Raw genomic sequence first — 7,992 nt, 5'->3', positions numbered from 1 at the left:
ATAAATATTTTATTTTAACTGCTATTAAGCAGTTCTATAACCATATTTTGTCCCAAGTCAATAAGAGATGACCTCAAATTGTTTCACCTTAAAAGTATAAAGTGGCATAGATCAACGTTGTCAGTGGGTGTGCAAGTCAAAATAATATTTTGTATTTTATATCTTTGATATACTGAACTTAATGCTTACCAGGAATGTAACTGCAATGAATGCAAGATTAAAAAACAGTATTACTGAGAGACATGGACTATCTATTACTAACTTTTTAGAGAGAGTATTTTCAATATTCAACATCAAAGAAACGGAATGAAAGACATTGAGATTGAAGACATTGAGTAGAAAAGCAAGCCATGTCATTCCAAATATATCATCATCTAGCTTTGTTTGAAAATTGAAACATATTGTAAAGGATGTTGAAATTGCATGAATATTGAAAAATAAGTTGACTTAAGGATTTTCATTTTCTATATTGCTCTCTGATTTGAAAAATCAGTTTCTCTTTCCTAGGATATAGCCCTGTGAATGAAAAGTGAAATAAACAGACAAAGAGAATAAAGAAATCATTTCCAAAGGGGAAAAAGATGTTTTCTTCCTTCACTAAAACTAACATAACAGTAAAAGAAACTAAGTGAATGTTATAGGCTAATGAGATGGGTCAGCAGGAAAGTGTGCCCGCCACACAAGCCTGATGATCTTAGGTTGATGTGTAGAAAATACAACAAAACAGTAAAATAACTCCCAAAAGATTTCCTTTGAGCTACATAGATAGCTCATCCATAAGTGCACACTCACATGCATACTACTACTAATAAATATAGTAAATTAAGTGGTCTAATGTATTTCAAAAGTTTCCAAAATGCATCCCTTCCCAACTAATGGTTTTAGTAATTGAAATTTACATATTAAATATTTTAGAAATCCTATTTCCTAATATAGTTCTATTTTCAAACAGGTAACTATGTTGTTAAAGTATTGATATGTTAGTTTCGAAACTGTATGACTATCACAATTATGAGTGTGTATGCCTAAAACATTGCTTGAGTTAGAGAGAAAATAAGAAATAGCAGTGCTTTTTGTCAGATAAATAATCAGCCTTACATTCATTTGTATAAAATCATTTAATGATTTACTCCAATTTCGCCCACCTCATTAATTCAGAATTTGATTTTATTTTAAAATATCTTTATCTGTTTAGATGTAGATGCTTGTGAATGTTTGCTAACAATGGTTCAGGGTGCAGTTGAGGCAGACATAGGATATAAGAGTTCCAATGGCAGCAGTTCACTCCAGGCAGTGGATGGCCTTTTGGGCAACAATGGAAGGAGAAGTCCTTGGTCCTGCCAAGACTCGATCCCCAGTGTATGGGAATTTCACGGGGCATGAAGGGAAGGTGGTTGGAGAGAGGACCACCCTTACAGAAGAAGGGGAGGGGAGGAATAGGGGGCTTTTGTCCGGGAAACTGGGAAAGGGAATAACATTTAAAATGTAAATAAAAAAATCCAATTAAAAAACATAAAAAGAAAACATCATAACCTAGGCAAAAAACAATAGTAAAAACAGGTAAGTACATTTTAAAAGATTCTAAATATGGCAAAATATTTGATACATAGTTTAACTTTTCTTTTTGGGTTCAAATGCTTATTAATGTAATAGAATTTTAGTGCTATATTATTTATGAGTTATAATAATAAATTGGATAAAATTTTAAATTCTTTCTTTTCCTTTACTTATTTGTCTCTTAACATATATATGTACGTATATGTGTGTATATATAATATGTACATATATATATATTTATATCTTAAAGTATTACATGAACTTTTTGATGTTGGAAAAGAAAACACATTTCTATAGTCCCTAACTTACTTCAGTGTATTTTCTAAATTTAAGGAGAAATTATACATTAGACATCTATGTCACCAGTTAAATACCATGCTTCCTGGACAGCATTAATTAAACTTCTAAGTTCATATATAAACAGAGTAGCTGAATGTTGCTCAATGTAAAACAATAAATAGTAAGTTTCCATGCCTGCGTCTCTCTCTCTCTCTCTCTCTCTCTCTCTCTCTCTCTCTCTCTCTCTCTCTCTCTCTGTCTCGCTCTCTCTCTCTCTCTCTCTCTCTCTCTCTCTCTCTCTCTCTTTCTCTCCTCTCTGTATGTGTGTGTAAATACATGTAAGTATTGTATTAAGAAACTATAAGGTCTCATTGAACGTGGAGCCAGCTCTCGGGTCTCTGTGTGGTCTCGTCGTCAGCACAGCCGGGCCTACACACAAGGAACCATGTCTAAGGGACCTGCAGTTGGCATTGATTTTGGCACCACCTACTTCTGTGTGGGTGTCTTCCAGCATGGAAAGGTGGAAATAATTGCCAAAGACCAAGGTAACCGCATCACACCGAGCTACGACCGTATCACACATGGACACGGAATGATTAATTGGAGATGCGGCCAAGAATCAAGTTGCAATGAACCCCACCAACACAGTTTTTGATGCCAAACGTCTGATGAGACGTAGGTTCAATGATGCTGTTGTTCAGTCTCACATGAAGCACTCGCCCTTCATGGTGGTGAATGATGCAGGCAGGCCCAAGGTCCAAGTCGAATACAAAGGGGAGACGAAAAGTCTCTACCCAGAGGAAGTGTCCTCAATGGTTCTGACAAAAATGAAGGAAATTGGGAAGCTTACCTTGGAAAGACTGTTACCAATGACATGGTCACGGTGCCAGCTTACTTCAATGACTCTCAGCGGCAGGCAACAAAAGATGCTGGAACTGTTGCTGGCCTCAATGTACTTCGAGTTATCGATTAGCCAACTGCTGCCGCTATTGCCTATGGCTTAGATAAGAAGGTCGGAGCTGAAAGGAATGTGCTGGTTTTTGACTTGGGAGGCGGCACTTTTGATGTGTTAATCCTCACTATCAAGGATAGATTTTTGAAGTCAAATCAACAGCTGGAGACACCCACTTGGGTGGAGAAGAAGATTTTGACTACTGAATGGTCAACTATTTCATTGCTGAGTTTAAGCGAAAGCACAAGAAGGACATCAGTGAGAACAAGAGAGCTGTCCAGCGTCTCCACATTACCTGTGACCAGGCCAAGCGCACCCTCTCCTCCAGCACCCAGACCAGTATTGAGATTGATTCTCTCTATGAGGAAATTGACTTCTACACCTCTATTACCTGTGCTCGATTTGAGGAAATGAATGCTGACCTGTTCCATGGCACACTGGACCCTGTAGAGAAGGCCCAAACTAGACAAGTAATAGATCCATGATAATGTCCTGGTGTGTGGTTCTACCAGAATCCCCAAGATCCAGAATCTTCTGCAAGACTTCTTCAATGGGAAAGAACTGAATAAGAACATTAACGCCGATGAAGCTGTTGCTTATGGTGCAGCTGTCCAGGCAGCCATTCTATCTGGAGACAAGTCTGAGAAAGTTCAGGATTTGCTGCTCTTGGATGTCACTCCTCCTTCCCTTGGGATTGAAACTGCGGTGGAGTCATGACTGTCCTCATCAAGTGCAATACCACCATTCCCAGCAGGCAGACCCAGACTTTCACCATCTACTCTGACAAACAGCCAGGTGTACTCATCCAGGTGTATGAAATGAAAAGGTCATGACCAAGGACAACCTGCTTAGGAAGCTTGAGCTCACAGGAATACCTCCAGCACCCCGTGGGGTTCCTCAGATTGGTTACTTTAGACATTAATATCAATGGCATCCTCAATGTTTCTGCCGTAGATAAGAGCACAGGAAAGGAGAACAGGATCACCATCCCCAATGACAAGATCCACTTGAGTAAGGAGGATAGTGAGCGCATGGTCCAAGAACCTGAGAAGTACAAAGCTGAGGATGAGAAGCAGGAAGATAAGCTTTCCTCCAAGAATTCACTGGCATTCTATGCCTTCAACATGAAAGCAACCGTTGAAGATGAGAAACTTCAAGGCCAGATCAATGATGAAGACAAACAGAAGATTCTTAACAAGTGCAATGAAATCATCAGCTGGCTGGATAAGAACCAGACTGCAGAGAAGGAAGAATTTGAGAATCAGCAGAAAGAACTGGAGAAGGTCTGCAACCCTATCATTACCAAGCTGTACCAGAGTGCTGGTGGCACACCTGGAGGAATGCCTGGTGGCTTCCCTGGTGGAGGAGCTTCTTCAGGCCCCACCATTGAAGAGGTGGATTAAGTCAAAGTAGAGGGTATAGCATTATTCCACGGGGACCCAAAACAAGTAATATGGAACAATGAAACTATTTTAATTTGTACCAAAAACAAGGGAACTATATTCTTCCTAAATATATAAAGACAGACCTAGATTTGGAAGATGGTTTAGCCAGTACATGTTTGCATGTACAACATGAGTTCTACTCCAGAAACTCATATAAAAGTTGAAGGAGAAAATAATTCTATTAGAATTGTCCTCTAGCCTATACTGGGGCACTGAGACACAGGTTAGACATGTGACCCACACATCACACACACACACACACACACACACACACACACACACACACGCGCGCGCGCGCGCGCGCGCGCGCGCGTGCAGCACATTGCACCCACATACATACATATACATATTACACACATACAAACCACACACACATACTTATATCACACACATATTGACACATTTACTACTCTCTAAAACAAACAAACAAATAAATAAAACCTTTAAAACACTTTATATCTTCTGATCTAAAAGAAATAATTAAGAAATGAACAATGTTAAACCAATATCATATTGATCATGAAATATTTCTTTAGTTAAAATGCAACGTCTATAGTTAAGTTTGGTTATACTGCATTTAACAGCTGTGAAAGTCAGATGCCTACAAGCTTTGCTTATAATAAAGCTATATGTGAGGATACTTTATTTTTATACAACTCACATGATGAACTAATTTTCTTTCCTTTCTAAAGGAAACAGAATCACTTGATCTTTTTAGTTTTGCTGAGATTTCTTTCATACATAAAAGAGCTTGCAGCACCAGACCTGCAATGTGTCTGCATATTATTTAAAAAGTTCAAATGTTCTGTATGCTGTCATCATTGATTGCTTGTTTATAACTATAGGCCAGAGACACATAAAACCTAACATGGGTTTTAATATGCCACACCTCTCTACAAAAAGATACAACTTCATTTTATCAGCAATCTGTTACAGGTTGTTGAACATAGACGTTAAAAAGCCACAATGGCCTAGTTAAAAAGACAGATTTGGAATCAGCTAGAACACACAGACTATCAACTAGATCTTTTCATGAAGTATATAACATGATTTGGCCATAAAACTCGTGTTTTTATTTTTCTTTTCACAAATACTGTAGGGTGTTATTATATAGAGTGAGCTCCACAGCACGGGACAGGAAAGCCTAGGGAAACAAGAACAAGAATAACAACAACAACAACAACAACAATGAACTTTGTGTTCTCATTAAATGAAGAACATAGACATAGAATTGTTTTTTGTCTAGAATTAAAATCCCATTTTACACTATCTTCCTCAATCTATTCTTCTGGTAATCTATCTGCTCTAAAATGTCATTAGAGGTTCCAAGTAGTTAACAGTAATGATATGGTCATAGTCTGGGTTTTACATTAGAGAGGGGAACACAAATAAAGATTGTATGTCCATACATGCTCAGTTGCGTTGTTTAAACAGTCTTGGGACACTGCAGCATTAGAGGAAACAGCAGGCACAGAAAGTCACTGTGTTTAGCTCTGTTGAGGTCCAGTGTTTCTCATGAGACCCAGTGTTTTAATCTCATGGAGAGACAGTAGGGAAAACTTTGTTTGTTTTGCCTCATTTCTGCTTTAACCTAAATTTTGTGATCCCCCGAGAAGACGAAACATGCTGGCAAGGCATAAATGATAAGCAACAATTCCAGCTATGAATATGAAAAAGAGCAGAACAATTTGTGAGAATTATTTTCCTTTTCTGTGTCAAATCTTGCAGCATATTTTCTTGGGGGAAATGACAGTCCCAGTGGCATATGTGAGGCTGACATGCTGTGTGCACTGCTGTACAGGAAAGCGTGGCAGGAAGCTCTGATCAGAACGTTCTTGGAGCTGTGCTCCCTGTGTGTTTGCTGACAGGAATTCAGAGACACTTGCTTCGCAGATGGGAAGACAAATGTCTTCAGAATGGAGAGTGGCTTTATAGTCATGCCGAGGGAATGAATGTCAGTTGCTTCTTTAAAGAAATTAAAAAGGAAGAGCCCCTACTCACAAGAAACCAAATGGATATTTAAAACTGGAGCCTACAATGCTAAAGGCTTGACAAGCAATGGGCTCCCTTTTGGACATTCGCTATTTAATATTTTAATATAAAACCAATGTTTTAGCATAGCTCCCAGCATTAAACCAGTAACTTCAAATTCAAATTCTCCTCACTCATATGGGATGGGCAGTGATGATTGGAATGTGACTTGTTTACATGGATATTCTACTCTTATCTTCCTCAACCACTTGCAATGGTTGCCTCTGGGAATTATCCAGGATATTCTTCATCAATTCACTCCTGTATATAATAGGCTATTTTACTCTCCTGGCTAGCACAATAAAATGCAACATGATGTATAGTCAAAAAGATGTATTCAGGGTTGAATAAGGCTATTTAATGGATATTGCTGACCATTACTTCATTGCATTTAAAATGCCCAAAGCACATGAAACCTTGAAAAATTAATATCTCAATTTTATATTATATTTTACTTCTCAACTTTACGAAGTCCGTAGTCCCTAATTAATTATTGCCAAGACCTTCCAGAAAGATGTCTAACTTTGTGCTATTGGTACATTAATTGTACTTAAGAATTCTGACAGTGCCTAAGCTACCTGATATTAATATTTAATGCTGATAAGGTAACTTCAGTTTAATATTAAATTTTGTCATTTTCAAATACTGATGTAATTATTTTAAATGTAGCTGAATATCTATCTTCTTTTCTAATATGTACAATTCTCTCATGCTAATTTGTTATGCCTTATTCTTTTAAGAGGATGATACGGTGGTCCACAAGAAGAAAAGACACAAATTATGGAAAGAGATCTACCAAGGTACAGAAATACAGTCCGAGCTGTAATCTCTACATCTCAGTAGTCTCTACTTATTCTCCACGATGATCACTGTTTATGTTCTGTGTATGGCCAACTGCTTTATTATAGCTTAGGATGGTTTCTTTAATGAGGTACAATATAAGATATTTTTGAATACAAAGTTAAATTTTTAACATTTGAAGCAAACATTGCAAATAGAGGTAGCCTGTAGCAGAGCTTTAAATATGAATATGTATGGAAAGTCTTTGTTTATAACTGCAGAACCAAAAGAGGAATTTAAAAGCTTGATGATACAGGGAATAATGTAGAGCTATGTCAACTCACAGAACACACATGGCATAAATATGTATGGAAAATAACTATGTATAAGCAGGTGTCAAAATCCAAAAATTCAAATTTGAAAAGTTACTAATTCTCTCATGTTCTTAACAGAAATTCGGTGGAATCTCAATTCTTGTCTATCGTATAGAACTTGCGAACTCACTACACAATTTTAATGGTGTTATCCTTTCCCTCAAACATGAACCACAAATAAAAACATGAAGAACCAGACAACCCGGAAGATGTTGAAGGGCCATTTTTATAAAGTAATAAAGACAATGCCTTAAAGGAGGCATAATAAGAGAGCAATGTTAGGCTATTAGAAAGCACTCCTCAAGTTCAAGTTATTGGAAAAACGGTGTACTTGCTACTTACTGGTGTTCGACAATATTTTGCCACATAGGGGATGATGTTATAACCCCAAGTAAGTTAGGTATTTTAACATACAGCCTTTTATAAACGCCAATAATAACATTATCTAGTTTACATATGGTATGCAAATCTCATTCTGAACAAAATTATATCTTTTGACAAACAGGAATCTATTTGTTCAGTGGACTATTAATATATGTGAAGAACATAAATATTTACTAAGTTAACCTGTGTA

General features: G+C 37.2%; 1 pseudogene; it reads left to right on the top strand.

The window, feature by feature from the left end:
* Positions 1-2,281: 2,281 nt before the first annotated feature.
* Hspa8-ps8 (heat shock protein family A (Hsp70) member 8, pseudogene 8) lies at positions 2,282-4,191 on the top strand (annotated as a pseudogene).
* Positions 4,192-7,992: the final 3,801 nt, after the last annotated feature.

This window comes from Rattus norvegicus, chromosome 2, assembly GCF_021556685.1.
Source record: "Rattus norvegicus strain SHRSP/BbbUtx chromosome 2, alternate assembly SHRSP_T2T, whole genome shotgun sequence".
Classification (NCBI taxonomy): Eukaryota; Metazoa; Chordata; class Mammalia; order Rodentia; family Muridae; genus Rattus; species Rattus norvegicus.
This window is presented reverse-complemented; position numbering and strand designations above follow the sequence as displayed.